Consider the following 21,157-nt stretch of genomic DNA (forward strand, 5'->3'; position numbering starts at 1 on the left):
AAACAATATATAGTCACCCTTAATAAAACAATAGAATATGACAGAAGCCCTGTCAAACAAACTGGTATCAGAACAGCAGTACCAAAATAATGTATAATGATAATTTAAAATAAAGGTGGTGCAAACGAAACACAATGTAACAGGTAAAGAGCAGGGGCTCTGGAGCAGGGGTTCCCAAACTTTTCAGCTCACGACCCCCAAAATAACCGTGCCAGTGACTCGTGACCCCCACTATCCTCGGAAGTGGTTAAAATATACAAATGTTGCGCGCAACGGTGCACATGCGTCAATAGGCCTATCCAAACATGAGCATGACAACACGAAAGAACACAATGGTCTAACAACCATATAATTTTTTTTAATAGTAATTTACTCATTTGTTTAATTTCAACAAAATATCCTATCCAAACAAGAGCATGACAACAAAAAAGAACATAACGCTCTAACAACCATATAACTTTTTAAAAAATTGTTATTTACTCATTTGTTTAATTTCAACAAAACACATCACCTAATGAGATGGGTGGGCACAATGCTTGGAGCACAGCAAGTCCATTCTTGGGTTAATTTTGGAGACCGCGACTCGGAGATCATCCTCCAAGTTCAGTCGTGACCTGTATTTATTTTTAATGTACGTGAGTGCCGAAAAAGTCTTTTCGCACAAGTAGGTAGTGCAAAACGGCATCAGTACATCCGTAGCGGCCTTGGATAGTTGTGGGTATTCCCTCTCGACTGAAATCCAAAACTCATCCAGAGTCTTGGAATTAAACATTGTTTTCAAGGTTCGGTCGCATGACAGTTCAACCAATGCGTCCTCCATGTCCGATGCCAGATGATTTGCCCTTGTTACAGTGAATGGTGACCTTATCCAGTCATATTGTTCTGGAGCGTTTCCTCTGGGAAATACCTGTTAAAGTGTTCCAGGAGGGCTTGAAGGTGGGATGTGATAGACTTCTTCACTATGTTAACACTCAGTTCGTTTTCCTCCATGAATTCATCCAGCTCAGAAAACATATTAATCCTTCCTATTTCAACTCGCTCAGTCCAGCGCTCAAGTTTTCTCTTGAATGCGTGGATTTTATCATTTAGCGAAATTATGTGTGTGTTCTCACCTTGAAATGACATATTAAGTCCATTCAGTTTTTCAAATATGCAAGCCAAATACGCTAGCCTTGTTAACCAGTCAGGATCAGTGAGGTGATCAGCGAGCTGGGACCCATGCTCCATCAGAAATAAGCGCACTTCGTCAAACAGGCGGCAGAGCACATTCCCTTGCGAAAGCCACCTGACTTCTGTATGGAAAAGCAAGCACTCATGCTCTGATCCCAGTTCGTTACAGAGAGTGGCAAACAGTCTGATATTGAGTGGATGCGCTTTTATATTGTTGACCATTTTTATCGAAGTCTCAAGAACACGTTTAAGTTCTGGTTCAAGTGTTTTGCTCGCAAGAGCTTCTCTGTGTATAATACAATGCGTGAATTTTACGTGAGGCGCCACTTGTAAGACTCTTGCTTTAAGACCTTTCTTTTTCCCCAGCATCGCTCCAGCACCGTCTGTACACACACCGACGCACTCGCTTCAAGACAGTCCATCTTCTTTTAGTTTGTTGTCAAGTTTTGTGAAAATGTCCTCGCCTGTGCACGTTCCCTCCAGTGGGGTGCAAAACAGAATGTCCTCGTTAAGTTTTCCATCAAAACTGTATCTGACGAATACAAGCAGCTGGGGAGAGTTTGATATATCTGTGGATTCGTCTAACTGTAAAGAATATTTCCTTTTCTTCAGTCTGTCCACCAGCTGACACTTGATGTCCTGGGCCATGTCGGAGATACGCCGGGCAACAGTCCCGTTAGACAGCGGCACTGATTCTAGCTCACGGGCTAGTTTATCCCCATGCATAGCCCGACTTATAGCTATAGCAGCGGGTTTAATGAGGGTTTCCCCGATCGTGTGTGGCTTTTTTGCCTGTGCAATTAAATATGCCACCTCATATGATGCCTGTTGAGCTTTTGCGGGGATTGTTGTTTGTTTAGTTAGGACTTTCTTTTGGCCTTGTAACTCTCACTCCTTTCGCCGGAAAAAATCTACTGGTTTAGTAGCAAGAGAGGGGTGCTTAGTTTTCAAGTGTCGTAGCATTTTTACAGGCTTTAGGCTTTCATGTGCAAGCACCTCAGTGCACACCACACATTGGGGATGCTGTACGTTATTGACGATGATGTATGTGAATCCATACTGGATAAATTCCTCTCGATAATTTCGACTCTTGGAGTAAGGCTGAGCCGACTGTTTATGGATGTCCTCTTTATGCACACTCTGGTGTCTTTCCGTACCTGAGGACAATGGGCTTTCTGACGGTGGTGCTTCTCCGTTTTCCTCCGCTGGCCTATCTGCGTTGTCATTGGTCGATATTAACCAACGTTTCATTTCAACAAAAATAATATCCTAAGCATAAAGCAATGAAAATTACTTACACGTTACGTGCACATGTTGGAATGTTTAACATGGTGCTGTAAATTGATCTGCTGCAACTGACGCCATTGATGTGTCGTTAAACTGTCGTAATCACCTCAGGGGTCGCGATCGAACGGAAAGAAATTTGAAAGGCTGATGGCTTTTTAATTTGCATGTTTTTTTTAAATGTAACTATTAACTACTAGTTTTTATCTTTTGTTAGTTATGGATAAAATGTTATTTCTAAAAAATTAAATTAATTAATTTCTAAAAAGTTTTAAAAAAGTATTTGATTTCTTGGAAATCATCTCGCGACACCCCCAAAAATGTCTCACGACCCCCCAGAGGGTCACGACCCCAACTTTGGGAACCACTGCTCTACTCTAATTTTGAGAAAAAAAGCAAAGTCAGTCTGGTGTCTATTGACAGTCCTAATCAGTTCCCAAAAGCTTGAATAAAGCTTCTCTAGGGTAAAGCTCCATCTCCCTAAAAAGAAGGATCCAGAATGAAGCCCACTTCCAGCATTGTGTCTGCTTAATTAGCTGGAGAAAGGGACCAAGCTTCATGTGGAAGTGACCCCAGGCTTCCACCTGGGGGCTTCTTCTTTACTCTAAAGGTGCTAACTGTGTTGGTGATTGTGAGTCACTCTTAATCTTTCCCAAGTGTTTCCCTTCACCAATACCCATGAAACACTCTCCATACTTAACTGTATGAGAGTGGACTTAATGAAACATACAAAAAAATTTCCAGGATAACAAAGAATGACATATGTTATTTGCTTCAAGCATTAAAGGCATGATCACTCTTTTGTCTGTCAGCACTTCTCTTCGGGTAACTGCCTATATGATCATACAATAGGAACAGCATCAGTGTTCACTGAACGTATACCAAATAGATGAACTGAACTGAAAAAGATTAACTTAACTGAAAAGTTAATGAATTTAATTAACTTTTAATATTTTCCACAATATTAAAGTCAAAATGAATGGCACAGAAATAAAAATCTTAATTTCTTAAAAGTTAGAATGCTTACCATTTATGACTTTTTTTTTTGCGTGTACATTTAGTATATTTTTCTGCCATAAAATCACTCCTGACTACAACAGCATGTAGAATAATCAATACGAGGGGGTACCCAAAAATAACCGGAATCTGTACCTGGTGCAAAATCTAGACTTAACTGAGAATTTTGCCGCTAGGTGTAGCATACATACAGAATACTGTGGCAGTCTGCCAAATGGCGTTGCTCTGTATTGTTCGTACGTTTTTTCTTGGTGCTTATGAAATGTGTTCTGCGATTTTTGCGATGGGCGATCATAAAGAACAGTGAGTCTGTGTTAAATTTTGTTTTCTCTTAGGAAAAACAGCTGCTGAAACTGTAGTTATACTTGAACCTGCTTTTAAATAGGAAGCTTTAAGTAAAACACAGGTCTAGAGTGGTGTTTGCATCTTAAACGAGGGGAAATATCAGCTGAAGTCCAACCAAGATCTGGCCGACCTTCCACAATTAGGAATGAGGAAAATCTTGAAAAATGTTTGCAATGCAATTTAAGAAGATTGTTGTTGGACTATTGAAGAGATTTTTGAATTGACTTGTGTGTCTTGGAGTTCTTGCCACCTTCCCTACTCGCTTGTTCCCACATATGAAAAAAGAACTCAAAGGAAAGAGTTTTTGTATCGTGGAGGAAGTCAAAGAAAAATCGCTGCAGGTATTGGACAACATTCCTCTTCAGCAATTCCAAAAATGTTTCCACCAGTGGGAAAACCGTTGGGACAAGTGCATTCATTCACATGGACAGAACTTTGAAAGAGACTAAAGTTTCAGTAAGTAAAAATTATTAAAACAATTTTTTTTTCAATTTCAGTTATTTTTGGGTACCACCTCGTATGTTGCTGTTTTTTACAAGGTTATTTGCTTTATATACTATGCAAATATGCTTCACCTACATAAATTCTAATTTGATAAACATCTACTTTGCTATTGAAATGCAAGCAAAATTAATTTAAGTGAGATACTAAACAGAATAAAGACACATTGAGGTTTGACAACTAGGAAAATGGACATATTTTCCAGAAAATATTTCTACAAACTTGTAAATGTTTCTAAAATGTAAAAAGGGTTTTTGAAATAGGAGACGCCTTTAAAACTTTTGGAAAACGTATTCTTAATAGAATGATGGCGGTTCATAACAAAACCATTTGGTAAAAATATAAAATACTGAGCTATCCCTGTGGAATTCAAGGCTGAAAACTCACCTGAGGACTGACAAAATATCCCCACTGTCCATACCTCCTACTTCCTTGGGAAGAACAAGAACAAATATTAGCGACTTTATTAAGACACTGTGCTTTTCTGTGGGCTACCTTGAAATGCATTTATTTGAGGGTGTATACTACAATCCTAGCACACCTTTTCTTTAGAGATTAACTTTCAGCTTTTTTAAAAGTTTCCACTGTGGAGATCTGAACTTTGGTAAGGTTTCTATTTTTCATTACAATATTCTCAAGTAGTTTCTGCTAACCCAGCCACAGGGGATACACAAACCAGTGTGTTTCTTCGTGCCGGTCCCAAGCCCGGATAAATGGGGAGGGTTATGTCAGGAAGGGCATCCGGTGTAAAACTTTGCCAAATCTATATGCAGACAACAATACAAATTTCCATACCGGATCGGTTGAGCCCCCGGTTAACAACGACAGTTCCCAGTACTGTTGGCCAACAGGATGCTGGTGGAAATTGGGCTATTGTTGGAAGAAGAATAAGAGGTAGAAAAAGAGGGGGGAGACGTGTCCGGACTCTGGGGGAGAGAAGAAAGGTAAAGAGAGTGGAACTGAGGGTAGGAACTTTGAATGTTGGCAGTATGACTGGTAAGGGGAGAGAGTTAGCAGATATGATGGAGAGAAGGAAGGTTGATATATTGTGCATGCAAGAGACTAAATGAAACGGGAGTAAGGCCAGGTGGATAGGAGGAGAAATGGAGTAGGGATTATTCTGAAGGAACAGTATGTCAAGAGTGTTTTGGAGGTTAAAAGAGTGTCAGATAAAATGATGATTAGGAAGCTGGAAATTGGAGGTGTGATGATGAATGTTGTTAGTGGATATGCCCCGCAAGTTGGGTGTGCGATGGATGAGAAAGAAGATTTTTGGAGTGAGTTGGATGAAGTGATGAACAGTGTACCCAAAGGACAGAAAGTGGTGACTGGAGCAGATTTCAATGGACATGTTGGTGAAGGGAACACAGGAGACGAGGAGGTGATGGGTAGGTATGGTGTCAAGGAGAGGAATGAAGAATGTCAGAGGATAGTGGATTTTGCCAAAAGGATGAACATGGCTGTGGTGAATGCGTATTTTAAGAAGAGGGAGGAACATAGGGTTACGAACAAGAGTGGAGGAAGAGGCACACAGGTAGATTACATCCTATGACGAAGAGTCAATCTGAAGGAGATTGAAGACTGCAAAGTGGTGGCAGGGGAAAGTGTAGTTAAGCAGCATAGGATGGTGGTCTGTAGGATGCCAAGGATCAAATGGTGGAAGTTGAAAAAGGAAGACTGCAAGGTTGAGTTTAGGGAGAAGGTGAGACAAACACTGGGTAGTAGTGAAGAATTACCAGACAGTTGGGAAACTACAGTAGATGTAATAAGGGTGACAGCAAGAAGGGTGCTTGGCGTGACATCTGGACAGAGGAAGGAGGAAAAGGAAACCTGGTGGTGGAATAGGGAAATACAGGAGAGTATACAGAGGAAGAGGATGGCAAAGAAGAAGTGGGATAGTCAGAGAGATGCAGAAAACAGACAAGAGTACATTGAGATAAGGCGCAAGGTGAAGAGAGAGATGGCGAAGGCAAAAGAAAAGGCATATGATGAGTTGTATGAGAGGATGGACACTAAGGAGGGAGAAAAGGACCTGTACCGATTGGCTAGACAGAGGGACCAAGCTGAGAAAGATGTGCAGCAGGTTAGGGTAATAAAGGATAAAGATGAAAATGCACTCACAAGTGAGGAGGGTGTGTTGAGCAGATGGAAAGAGTACTTTGAGAAGCTGATAAATGAAGAGAACGAGAGAGAGAGAAGATGTTGGATGATGTGGAGATAATGAATCAGGAAGTGCCACGGATTAGCAAGGAGGAAGTAAGGACAGCTATGAAGAGGATGAAGAATGGAAAAGCCGTTGGTCCAGATGACATACCTGTGGAAGCATGAAGGTGTTTAGGAGAGATGGCAGTGGAGTTTTAAACCAGATTGTTTAATGGAATCTTGGAAAGTGAGAGCATACCTGAGGAGTGGAGAAGTAGTGTACTGGTGCCAATATTTAAGAAGAAGGGGGATGTGCAGGACTGTAGTAACTACAGGGGAATAAAATTGATGAGCCACAGCATGAAGTTATGGGAAAGAGTAGTGGAAGCTAGGTTAAGAAGTGAGGTGATTATTAGTGAGCAGCAGTATGGTTTCATGCCAAGAAAGAGCACCAGAGATGCGATGTTTGCTCTGAGGGTGTTGATGGAGAAGTATAGAAAAAGCCAGAAGGAGTTGCATTGCGTCTTTGTGGACCTGGAGAAAGCATATGATAGGGTGCCTCAACAGGAGTTGTGGTAATTGTATGAGGAAGTCAGGAGTGGCAGAGAAGTATGTAAGAGTTGTACAGAATATGTACAAGGGAAGTGTGACCGTGGTGTGGTCTGCAGTAAGAGTGGCGGATGCATTCAAGGTGGAGGTGGGATTACATCAGGGATCGGCTCTGAGCTCTTTCTTATTTGCAATGGTGATGGACAGGTTGACAGACGAGATTAGACAGGAGTCCCCATGGACTATGATGTTTGCTGATGATATTGTGATCTGTACTGATAGTTTGGAGCAGGTTGAGGAGACCCTGGAGAGGTGGAGATATGCTCTAGAGAGGAGAGGAATGAAGGTCATTAGGAACAAGACAGAATACATGTGTGTAAATGAGAGGGAGGTCAGTGGAATGGTGATAATGCAAGGAGTAGAGTTGGCGAAGATGGATGAGCCTAACTACTTGGGACCAACAGTGCAGAGAAATGGGAATTGTGGAAGAGACGTGAAAAAGAGAGTGCAGGCAGGGTGGAATGGCTGGAGAAGAGTGTCAGGAGTGATTTGTTACAGACGGATGTCAGCAAGAGTGAAAGGGAAGGTCTACAGGACGGTAGTGAGACCAGCTATGTTATATGGGTTGGCGACGGTGGCACTAACCAGAAAGCAGGAGACAAAGCTGGAGGTAGCAGAGTTAAAGATGCTAAGATTTGCATTGGGTGTGACAAAGATGAATAGGATTAGAAATGAGTACATTAGAGGGTCAGCTCAGGTTGGACAGTTGGGAGACAAAGTCAGAGAAGCGAGATTGCGCTGGTTTGGACATGTGCAGAGGAGAGATGTTGAGTATATTAGGAGAAGAATGCTAAGGATAGAGCTACCAAGCAGAAGAAAAAGAGGAAGGCCTAAGTGAAGTTTTATGGATGTGGTGAGAGAGGACATGCAGGTGATGGGTGTAACAGAACAAGATGCAGAGAAAAGAAAGATATGGAAGAAAATGATCAGCTGTGGCAACCCCTAACAGGAGCAGTCGAAAGAAGAAGAAGATTCTCAGGTAGCTTCTGCTCATGCTGGATACAATTGCATACTCCAGGAGATATGTGAATTCTTCTGAGTCCAGTCTTCTTCATGTTGTAATGCCTAATTACACAGCTCTCAGAGAACAATCTTATTGTTTAATAATGGATCCTGTTTTCTGGGGACTATCTTTCTATGTCTGTTCCATGAGTTTTTTTCAATTGAAACTGAACGTACGTTTTATGCTATAGTTTATTATGCTTCAGATGGTTTGCCTTGTTTCCATAGTGCACTTTTCTGATTTGTCAAGCTTCTACTTAAAAAGTTCACCCTTGATTTTTCACATTGCTACTCCCTCAGACAATCTATCAATGTAAGCTCTGAAGTAATGTTTACGTATAACTTTATACAATGAATATTACACTACCTTCATAAATGGAGCAATACAGGGTGTCCAAAAAGTCCATGTGCAATTTAAAATAGTTGTAACTTTGTAAGTATATGTGATAGAAAGAATCTGTAAAAAGGATTAATTGTACTCAAATGTGGCACTTGGTGCCATGGCCCACCTGCCAAGTTGTTTTGCCTGCCTAAGGTAAAGTCATCTCTGATGGAGGATCGCAGGAATCATGGGGTAGAGGGGTCCTTTCATTGGATTGGCTGGCCAAGCATTGTTTCAGCTGTGGAATGGCCAATTGGGTGGGGTTTGGGATAGCTTGATGGCTGAGGTCTCCAGGACTCTAAACAAATCCAAATCATATTATGTGATATCATCTACTGTTAAATTCTGGTCTGTACTTGTAAAATTTTTATTTTTATACTGTAATGAGGATTTGTTCTGTTCTGTGTATTGTATTATATTGACCCCCTTCTTTTTGACACCCACTGCATGTCCAACCTACCTGGAAAGGGGTCTCTTTTTGAACTGCCTTTCCCAAGGTTTCTTCCATTTTTCCCCTACAAGGGTTTTTTTGGGAGTTTTTCCTTGTCTTCTTAGAGAGTCAAGGCTGGGGGGCTGTCAAGAGGCAGGGCCTGTTAAAGCCCGTTGCGGCACTTCTTGTGTGATTTTGGGCTATACAAAAATAAATTGTATTTTATTGTATTGTATTAGAAAGAAGAAACACTTACATTTTTTATTGTTCTTGTTAATTTTCAACATGTCCACCATCATTACTAATACAAAGGGTAATACGATGCTGTAGTTCTTAGAAAACATTTTCAACCTGATTTTCAGTAATACCAGCAATCACTTAATTTATCCTAGCTTGCAAGTCTTCTAACGATCGAAGTTTGGTTGAATAAACATTAGTTTTCACATGTCCCCATAAAAACAAATCCAATGGAGTCAAATCTGGCGAACATGGAGGCCAAGAAAATGGTCCACCTCTTTCAATCCATCTGTTTGAGAATTTCTCATGTAGAAACTGTCTAACATGCAAAGGAAAGTGACAAGGAGCACCATCTTGTTAAAACACTGTATTCTCTATTAGTCCTAATTGTTCAAGTTGAGGCATAAAGTAATTTTGCAGCATTTCTAAATAGCTATCACCATTAACAACACACCCTTCAAAAAAAATGGCCCTATGACTTGATTTTTTCCCAAAGCACACCACACATTAACTTTGGGAGAATCTCTTTCATGTTCAACAGACTCGTGTATTTTCAGTTCCCCAAATACTGCAAAAATAAAACTTCTAAAGACAAAAAAACTAGATACATCAAGCTTTCTAATCCTTTTTATGAATTCTTTCTATCACATATACTTACAAAGTTACAACTATTTTAAATTGCAAACTGACTTTATGGACACCCTGTATTAAGGGTCACAACTAACCAGAAAACAAAAAATAACAAAGTCAAAATGTCCCTAAACAAAATAGCTTAGATGTGCCTCTTTTTAAAGTTGAATATCTGCATAATAGGACATCTACCCACTTAAATAAGGTTTGCATGATGAGGCAATGTGCCATGACCCTGCATTAGCAATGGTTGTTGTCATCATATTATCATAAACAATGTGGTCATGGACATGAAGAGCAAATGTGAAAAACTGAACAAGTATGAAATTGAAACAGCTCAGATTAAGTATATGCAAATATAAACAAAACCAAGAATCATGACAATGATTTAGTAATCTTCAGTATCAGTTGTAAAAAATTAAATGAATGCATTACTCACTCAAAAATATGCGGGCAGTCAGCAAAAATGGGAACACAGTCATAGATAGATAGATAGATAGATAGATAGATAGATAGATAGATAGATAGATAGATAGATAGATAGATAGATAGATAGATAGATAGATAGATAGATAGATAATTTATTAATCCCAAGGGGAAATTCACATACTCCAGCAGCAGCATACTGATACAAAAAAACAATATTAAATTAGAGTAATAAAAATGTAGGTAAAAACAGACAACAACTTTGAATAATGTTAAAGTTTACCCCCCCGGGTGGAACTGAAGAGTTGCATAGTTTGGGGGAGGAACAATCTCCTCAGTCTGTCAGTGGAGCAGGACAGTGACAGCAGTCTGTCGCTGAAGCTGCTCCTCTGTCTGGAGATGACATTGTTTAGTGGATGCAGTGGATTCTCCATAATTGATAGGAGCCTGCTGAGTGCCCGTTGCTCTGCTACGGATGTCAAACTGTCCAGCTCCATGCCTACAATAGAGCCTGCCTTCCTCACCAGCTTGTCCAGACATGAGGCATCCTTCTTCTTTATGCTGCCTCTCCAGCACACCACTGCGTAGAAGAGGGCACTCACCACAACCGTCTGATAGAACATCTGTAGCATCTTATTGCAGATGTTGAAGGACGCCAGTCTTCTGAGGAAGTATAGCTGGCTCTGTCCTCACTTGCACAGAGAATCAGTATTGGCAGTCCAGTCCAATTTATCATCCAGCTGCACTCCCAGGTATTTATAGGTCTCCACCCTCTGCACACAGTCACCTCTGAGATCACGGGGTCCAGGAGGGGTCTGGGCCTCCTAAAATCCACCACCAGCTCCTTGGTTTTACTGGTGTTCAGGTGTAGGTGGTTTGAGTCGCACCATTTAACAAAGTCCTTGATGAGGTTCCTATACTCCTCCTCCTGCCCACTCCTGATGCAGCCCACGATAGCAGTGTTGTCAGCGAACTTTTGCATGTGGCAGGACTCCGAGTTGTATTGGAAGTCCGGTGTATATAGGCTGAACAGGACCGGAGAAAGTACAGTCCCCTGCAGCGCTCCTGTGTTGCTGACCACAATGTCAGTCCTGCAGTTTCCAAGACGCACATACTGAGGTCTGTTTGTAAGATAGTCCATGCCACTAGGCATGAATCTACTCCCATCTCTGTCAGCTTGTTCTTAAGGAGCAGAGGTTGGATGGTGCTGAAGGTGCTAGAGAAGTCTAGAAACATAATTCTTACAGTCCCACTGCCTCTGTCCAAGTGGGAGAGTGATCGGTGTAGCATATAGATGATGGCATCCTCCACTCCCACCTTCTCCTGGTATGCAAACTGCAGAGGGTCGAGGGCGTGGCATACCTGTGGCCTCAGGTGGTGAAGCAGCAGCCGCTCTATGGTCTTCATCACATGTGACGTCAGAGCGACAGACCGGAAGTCATTCAGCTCACTAGGACGTGATACCTTTGGGATTGGGATGATACAAGATGTTTTCCAAAGCCTCAGGAATCTCCCCTGTTCCAGGCTCAGGTTGAAGATGCGCTGTAGAGGACTCCCCAGCTCCAATGCACAGTTCTTCAGCAGTCGTGGCGATACTCCATCTGGACCCGCAGCTTTGCTGGCACGAAGTCTCCTCAGCTCTCTGCTCACCTGTGTTGCTGTAATTGTAATATACAACCAGGTAGCAGGATACATCTAATGATGTAAATTATTATTAGTTCACCCTCAATTGTATAAAAAGTCACTATCACCTCTGACAATACACCCCCATTTCACAGCCTCAGCACCTTAGGTGTTAGCGTCTTTGGCAAATAACAACCCCCCCCCCCCCCCCCCCCGTCATATGACACCCACAAAATCACAGGACAAGCCCCTTTTACAACACCATCAAAGGGCTATTGGTAGCTAATCTGTTTAAAACAGTAATTAATATAACAACTGATGAGCATGCTCATTTAGTATTGACATTTTTTAAATCAGTTTTATGTACATGTACAGTATGTTTCATTACTTTATTATATCGCTGTGCACCCATACATGAATTAAGCATTTCTCAGAAATGTTGAGATTCATGGATTCTTCTTAATAAGAAGTCTCTTTGAAATTCTCAAAATGCCACTACTAATAAAACTATTATTAAAAGGAAATGAAAAGTACAGAAGACAGCTCTTCATTTCTCTGATGTTATGACATTTACTTTCACAATCTAAATAAAACTCTTCATTATTTGAATTAAAATGGAGGCATTGTTTTTTGTTTTTGTTTTTTTCAACATTTTCTTCATTCCAGTTTTAATCTTTCTCAAGGTTAACATAAACATTCTTTGCCAGCCTTCAGTTTCTTGAGTCACAAATGTTAAAATAAATTATATTTAAAAAAAATTAATAGTACTAGAGTCAGGTGACATTTACTATTTGTGCTGTCCAGCAGCATCATTTCTTAAGAATTCTTCATGGACAGCTGAACATAACTGATGCCCTAGTTACTTTTTTGTCTCTGTCCAGTGCTATCTTGTTTCTTAAACAGCAGGACACTTTAGAACAGAAATGCTGCTTTCTGCAATAAAAATCACATCCCTACACTGGTACCAGAATCTCAGCTTCTTATAATATATCAAAAGGAAATGATTTCTGTATCTTTACATGTATTAGTGAACCATAAATCCTCTCAACTCATCAAGTCCACCTACATATCTGCCATTTTATTTTATATGTGCATTTCAATCACAGTATGATGTATATCTCACTGTGCCGGCGTGACAGAACACAGATAATGTTGGATAAGAGCAGCAAGGCAAGAATAAAATGCCCCATGTCAGATATTTGATTGTCGAGGTCGGATGGAATAGCAAGTGAAATGCTGCATAGCATGCACACTTGGGGAAAGATACAAGGTTCACAAGAAAAAAAACACATGAAGAGCATTTCTTATACCCATCCATTGTTTACTTTTTGTGGTGAAATAAAATAATGAGAGTTTAGTATAGTCTGGAGACTGTGCCGTTAAAATCAATACAGTAAAGAGAATGTTTGTTAGTAATATTAGCTGACAAGAGCAACATATAGTACAGATTGCTGAAATATATGCCTTCAACATAACAACTGTAATGACACAAAAAGGAAAAGAAGAAGGAATAGGGACTTCCTTAGTAATCTTGTTTGAATGTTTGAAATGAAACGGAACTGTAATAACAAAAATAATTGCTATGACAGTCTGAATTCATAAATTCTCTTATAGAGAACACTTCTATGGATCAAGCTCCATCTCCTACTCTTTCAGGTTCTGGTTCATCTTTTAGGTATATAACAAGTGAAACTTCTCAGTGTAATTGTTAAATAGGGAGAAGGAGTCAACAACTATGTCACCCTTCTTTTTGGTTTCACTATTCTTACCTTTTAAGAGCCCTGCAGACACTCCCTAGTCACAGGTATCTGACACAACATTGTATTTGATCCATAAGCTTTGCTTTAAACTGTCATTTAGACTGAAGTTGAAACAACTAAATTAGTTATCTGGTCAGCATTTCTTTATTTGTAAGCTTTCCTACAATATGTGGAAGAGAGTCAAGTAGAACATTAGCATAATTTTGACAAGAACAGGCCATTTCACCCATCAAACTTCCCAATCCTATTCACCTAGATTCTCCAAAATAACATTCAGTCAAGATTTGATGGTCTCTCCCTAACTACTTGGTACTTTATTCCAGGTGTCTATGGTTGTATAATTTCTAACATTTGTGGAAAATTTATGTTTAATAATTTTCCTACTGTGTCTGTGTGTTCTTGAGGAAGACCTTTATTTAAAATAACAACTGGGAACTATCGTTTTAATTCCCTTTACAATTTTGAACACTTCAGTCATATCACTGTTTAATGTAATGATGGTTGTGAAAAACACTCAATGGTCTGAAAATCTGCATTGCACCACTTTCTTGCAGTGACTTTCAAGTTTCACAGTTAGAAAGAAAGCAGGAAAAATTCAAAACTCTTTAAAACAAAGAAATGAAATTCAAAACTATACCTGAAATTAAAGTTAAAAAAGTGATCTTTTCAAAAGTGGATTTTTTCAGAGCACGACATGCTTCCCAGTTTTCAACACTTAATCTCATTTTGTTTGAACTGGAAAAAAATGTAAATGTTCTACCTGTCAATAGTAGCCAGTGTGTTGTTTTGCGCTATGTCTCATCGGGAAGCAACTTTAGTTCAAAAGAAGCACAATGCCTGAATAAACTCATCAGGAAAGCCTGCTTTGTCACAGGGCGAAGTCTGAACACACTAGAAGCTGTTGTCAAAAAGAAGGCTACTGGCAAAATTAGATGCCACCATGAAAAAATCTTCTCCATTCCTTCTTGGAGCTCTTTTAGCCACAGACTTATTTCACCATGGTGTGCTAGGAAATTACTCGGGGGGTATTTTCTACCCACTGCTATCAGGCAATTCAATGCTTTCTCAATGCATACTCTTTAAGTTCACTTTAAAATATCTGCAAAATATACATTTATTTATTTATTTTTCATTTGATTGATTGGTTGGCTGCATAATTTGTCCTGTGAGTCTGTATCCTTGTTTTTCATGTTTCTCCTGCTTGTGTATCTGATTAATAAAGTCTAATACATTTTATATATATATATATATATATATATATATATATATATATATATATATATATATATATATATATATATATGTGTGTGTGTGTGTGTGTGTATGTGTGTGTGTGTGTGGGGGGGTGTGTGTGTGTGTATCTAATCATCCAGTTTAATATAATCTAATCTAAAGGTTTAACTCCTTAAAGATTTTTCCTCATAAAGCATATTTCTCAGGCCCAAAATCAGCATAGTCACTCTCTACTAGATGTCTACTAGTGTTGCTATGTCTTTCTTTTAATATGGAGACTCTGAGGCTAGGGATCTGCACTCGCAATCAGAAGGTTGCCGGTTCGAATCCCGTAAATGCCAATAGGGTCTCTGCTCTGTTAGGCCCTTGAGCAAGGCCCTTAACCTGCAATTGCTGAGTACTTTGAGTAGTGAGAAAAGCACTATATAAATGTAAAGAATTATTATTATTATAATTAAAACCAAACACAGTTCTCATGAAGAGGCCTCACTAGTTCATTATATATCTTACAGTAAGCATAGCCTCCCTTGACTTGTACTCTGCACATCAAGCTATATAACCTAATATCCTATTACACTTTTTCTGTACACTGCCTTTGTGTTAGTGATGACAAGTTCACCACAACCCCTAGATTTGTCTAATAAGTTGTGATTTGAGCTTCAAACTTCAATTGTGTATTCAAACCTCGCTTTTTTCTTCATATATGCAAAAACCTACATTTTCTAACATTAAACGTCACCTGCAAAAATCTATCCAAGAGTGTATGCTGTCCAGGTTTCTCTGTAATGATTCAGCTAACCAGCATATTGATAATATTCCTGTCAAGATTGTTTATATATACTGAATAATCAGTTGAAATGCAATGAATGACCTAAAATTTGTACAGGTGTCCTGACTTCTGTTGATTACTTAAAAACCCTTGCTCTGTCCTAGTTGGAACAGACTGTGTTACTACACCCTCTGAAGTACAACTTGAACCATATTACACTGTAGAAAGTTGTAAATTGCAGTGATAATGGCACAAAAACGACAATTAACAAATGAAATGAGACACAGCATTATTACCCTTAGAAGTCTAGGCCTTTAATTTAGAGAAATTGCAAAAAAAAAAATCAGTATTAGTGAGTACAGTGTCCTACAAAATCCAAAGGCAACTGGAAATTGGAAGAAACTCTTCATAGGAAGAGATCTAGCAGACCCAAAGTCACCACCCTAACAGAAGGCAAGTTTCTGAGGGCCACCAGCTTGCTTGATAAATTCCTTACAGCACAACAGCTTAACAGTGATTGAAAAAAGCAAGTCTCAGTTTCTACTGTGAAGAGGAGACTTTGTGCTGCAGGTTTGACAGGCTGAGTGGCAGTAAGAAAACTATTCCTTAAAGGACAAAATAAGACCACTGCAGACCAGAAGAAAGTCGTATGGACTGATAAATCAGAGTTTGAAATCTTTGGTTCATCACATAGGATGTTTGTATGCCGTCAAGTTGCTGAAAGGATGGTTGCTCAGTGTGGGACACCAACTGTCAAACATGGAGGAGGAAGTGGGATGGTCTGGGGTTCTTTTGACAGACACAGAGTTCGTAACTTCAACAGAGTGACTGACATTCTGAATAAAAAGTGTTACTGCAGTTTAACTGTTATATTAACAAAAGGTGACTACTTTGATGGATCAAAAAATTGAATAAAGTTTTTTACTCTTAATGATTCCTTGACTTTATTCCTTTACCATTGTTTATTTCTTCTATGTCTTGATTTCATGACACATTAAGACATTAAACTGTGTGCATTTCCATAAAAACTGAGGTGTTCCAAAACTTTTGACTTATAGTGCATACTGTATATATATATATGTGTGTGTGTGTGTGCGTGTGTGTGTGTGCGTGTGTGTATGTATATATATATATAAAGACCAGCGTCAGCACTGATCCTTAATTGATACCCATTCTAATTCTGAAAACATTCCTCTCACCCTAACCCTTTATTATTAGTGTTATGCCAGTTTGTGCCATCTGTACACAGCACCCTGAATGCCCACCTCTTTTAATGAGATTACTAGCCTCTCATGTTGTACTTACGGAAAATCAAGATAGGTAATATCACGTGCACGCCACATACAATTCCAGCAGATTGGTGAGAAATGACCTTCCCCGTCTGAGAACATGCTTTTTGCTAATACACCTGTTCTAGACATGTGCTGCTCAACTATTTCCTTAATTATGCCAGTGATACATTTTAAACTTATTGGCCTTTTGTTACTTGAATCATACTGATCACTGTTGTTTCATATATGGTAATATTTGCTAGTTTCCAGAATTTAGGAATTTCTCCAGTGTGGATGTTTGAAAAACATTATATTTCAAGGGTTTATATTTGCAATCACTAACCTGTTTAAGCACTTTAGGGTAAATGTTATCTGATCGTGGTGATTTGCTACATTTCAGCCAATTTATTCTAAGCAGTACTTCTTCTTGCTCCAAATCACTAAGTACCACCTTGGCAGTCTCTGTTTCCTTTGGGGGATTATTGACTTCTTCATACACATAAACCTGCTAAAAATTTAAGTTTACAGCTTTTGGTAGTTCACTATCTATATATTTTAGTTTGTCCTTACCATTTTTCATACACCATCTCCACCTTGATGGTTTGTTTATTTTGAAAGAAACTCTTTGGATCACCTTTTGCCTTTTATGCCATATTTTTCTCCAACTGCCTTTTAACTTTCCTAATATCTTTTAAAATAATATGTCCTTTGTCTTTAAACCATCATGTGGTTCATCTGTATGTTTGTCTAAGGGAGGCAGTACTGCGGACAACAAAATTCTAAGACTCCCAAGAAACCTAAAACATGCCTATTATGCTCCTAGACAAGACAAACACTGAAGTCTTTAAAACGCATGAAAACCAAGTGCTGTCAATGATGAAATCTCAGATCTAAAAGAGAAAGCTGCAATTTTGTATCAGTATGTAATTTTGTCTTTTTATTTGAAAAGATATATAAAGGATTATATGCGAATCAAGTCTACTTTTTCTTTTTATGTACTAATTTTAGATGGATTGTGTACAATGGCATTAATAGTTTACAAACCTCTGGGATTATAATTTTCATTTTCTTATTAGTTTTAATAGCATCAGTACTGTCATGCAGTTAAACTTGAAATGAAAATAAACGGTTATTTTTACCTCTCTTTAGATCTTTAGTTTTGTTTTTTTTTCCAATACATAAATATCTCAATGGACTAAAATACTTATATCCTAGCTCTGACTTATCTCTTACTGTGTTAGCATTCAAAATGTGATAATATCAGGAATGAAAATATGGATTGGTGCTTTTGTACGCAGTAGAATAGACCTCCTAAGTCACAGAACCCTGCTACAGTTAATGCAGCAATTCAAGTATCATTACTCAGATTCTTTCTGTAAAGTTTTGACTCTGCAAATTTTATAAACATGTATATGTCTAAATGTGTTTAATGATCCCAGCTGTCTTTTGCTATAATTATAAATAAAATTTCTGAAGCTGGTGAATCATGTATCTACCAAATGCTTAATAATGGAATGATCTGTTCATTTATTTTCCTGATCCTGCTACCTCCATTACAGGGAATGTGGACATAGTGTAAGTTTAGAAAAAAAAATGTATGGGACATCAGTCCATTACAGGGACCTTCAGGGTATTAACCCACACTAACAGGCAGCCGGACAGTTTACAGAGAAAATCCTCATCCACATGGAGGGAAAATGTAGACTCCACATCAAAGATGACTTGGGAGGGAAACAGAACACAAATCCCTGTACCTGCAAGGCAGCAGTGATGACACGTGATGCTCAGCATCCAACACTTTGCAATGACCTGCTTGTTAAAATCAGGAATGCTTTGACATTCCCTGTTATTTAAATGTAGACTGGTGAAATTTTATTTCCCTAAAGCCTTTTCCTGCTAGAGCGGATATTTTTTGCTGTATTGCAATATGTCATGTGGACACTGTACCATATCTACTCTCTGTTAACTGTTTGTTACTATTTTATTCCCTCCTTTATCTGCCGAGTCTCAAGCTCTCTCTAAGTCAATGTATACAACCTTACAAGAGAAGGTAAAACTATCGTTAACAAAATTGCTTGGCTGACTTTATTTATTTAGTCATTTCCAGAAAGTATTTGGACACATGGTTTGATATATGAATGTATAACTTCATTTCTTATACAGCTTCTATAAACAATTATATATGTCCAACTCAATATAATGCATATGTGTTAAGACCAATGTACATACTCATGTCCAGTTTAATATGAACATATGCTTAGTAATGGGTATGACCTCCTCAGCGTCCAGGAGGTCCTGAATTATTGAAAGAATCGATTCAACAAGTTGCTGGGAACCTTCCTTAGGGATTTTGGTCCATGCTGACTTGATAGAGTTACTGCAGATATTTCAGTCAGTCTGTCAAGCCATAAACCTTATGTTTCACCTCATCTCAAAGGTACTTTGCAGGATTGAGATCTGGGGATTGTGCAGGCTAGTGATGTAAACTGTCACCATTACTGTCATATGCATGGAACCAGCTTGAGATGATGTGTGCTTTGAGACATTGCATTTTATCCTTCTGGAAATGAAGTGTTATTTGCTTGGCCTTGACACTTGTATTTTGTATTGTTATTTCTTTGGCTATTCATAAAATAAAATCTTCATATTGAGGACAGTAGACTTTAAATGAATTGAAAAAGCACTATACCTCTGGCAAGTTTTTTATGTTGATAATCTCATAGCTTTTACCATATTCAGATTTTGCTATTGCTTTTTAAGGAAATGGTAATGGTCAATAAACTTATGAAATATTGACACACATTTTATATTTTCTTAGCAAAGTAGTTTATAATGACTAATGTTGATGAAAACACTTCTAAAAATATGTAGATTTAAAGTCAAGAGCCAAATCAATAATTATATGCAAATGCCATTGATTGTAAACGCTTCCCTAGAGATAGAAGCAGTGTATTATTGTGCATAAAACCATTTTAAATGATGTACTTTGGATGACCTTTTTCAAAATCATTATGATATATTTTACTTTGTGCAAGAATTACTCAACTATGCACTCATTTCCTAATTCTGCTTTTATGTTTGTAATGTTTATAGTAGAATTACTATAGCATCACAAAATAATCAATTGAAATTTCAGTAGCTTTATTCCAGGGGAAATGAGCACTAATGGTGTATATGATGCTTTTTATTGGAAGATACATCTCTTTGTTGAGGTGGTTAGCCTGAGTAAAGAATCGAGGATATCACAACATCCTTCCAACGCATATTCAAGAATCTATCCATTTTCATAAAATGCTTACTCTTTCTGTGGGGAACCAGATCTTAATCTGCCTATTTTGAAAGTAAGGGAAAATCATCCCTAGGTAGGATGACAGTCATTGAGATGGAACAGTCAAAAACACATCTACTCGCGCCCACACTGGGCAAGCTTAGAGTCATCCCTAAACTTAACATACATGCCTCTTTGGGAGGTGGGATGAAACAAGAGTACCAGGAGAAAGTCATTCAAAAATCTAAGACTTTGTAGTTGTGCTAACTACTGTGCTACTCCTCCAAAGTATGGATCAAGATTTATCAAACTGTTTTACATGTGTTAAGGTCCTAGTGCCCAGTAAGAAAGAACTGCAGGAAAAAATTAATGATTCTGTCACCAGACAGGCTGCAAATGGGATGATTATTATAATTAACATGATTTCGGTGGCTCAGATTTGTGTCTGCTGTAGAAAGGTCTGCATGTGATCATGGACTACAGACCTCACCAGCTGTGCCCATGGACAACCTCGCCTCCCTCGTTGACTTCTTTGCTCATTTTGAGCCTTGTGGCTCAGACCTGGTGAGTATAAAACTTTTAATAGGGGTGATCTCTGCAAAGCTCCTAGCCCGGATGGTATCTCCTTGTTCTTCCTTATGGCATGCGCCACCCAGCTGTCATGGGTGTACACTTACATTATCAACTTATTCCTGTCTTTATTTATGGTGCTGTAGTAGTTTGAGAAAACCACAATTGTGCCTGTGCCGAAGAAAGCTGCTGCTTCCTGCCTGAATGACTTTTGACCCATTATGTTAACCTTCATTATGATGAGGTGTTTGGAGAAACAGGTAATAATCGACATTAACCACAACATTCCTGCTACCTGGATCAGCTATTGTTTGCACACCACTGTACCAGATCTATGGATGATACCATCTCCCTTGCCCTGCACACTGCTTTGGAACATCTGGAAAGGAAAAACACCATTGTCAGGATGCTGTTACAGAACTTCCTTCAACACCATTCTACTCTCCAACCTGGTACTAAAGCTCAGAGACTTTGGTTTGAACATCACC

The sequence above is a fragment of the Erpetoichthys calabaricus genome, chromosome 1, assembly GCF_900747795.2.
Source record: "Erpetoichthys calabaricus chromosome 1, fErpCal1.3, whole genome shotgun sequence".
NCBI lineage: Eukaryota > Metazoa > Chordata > Cladistia > Polypteriformes > Polypteridae > Erpetoichthys > Erpetoichthys calabaricus.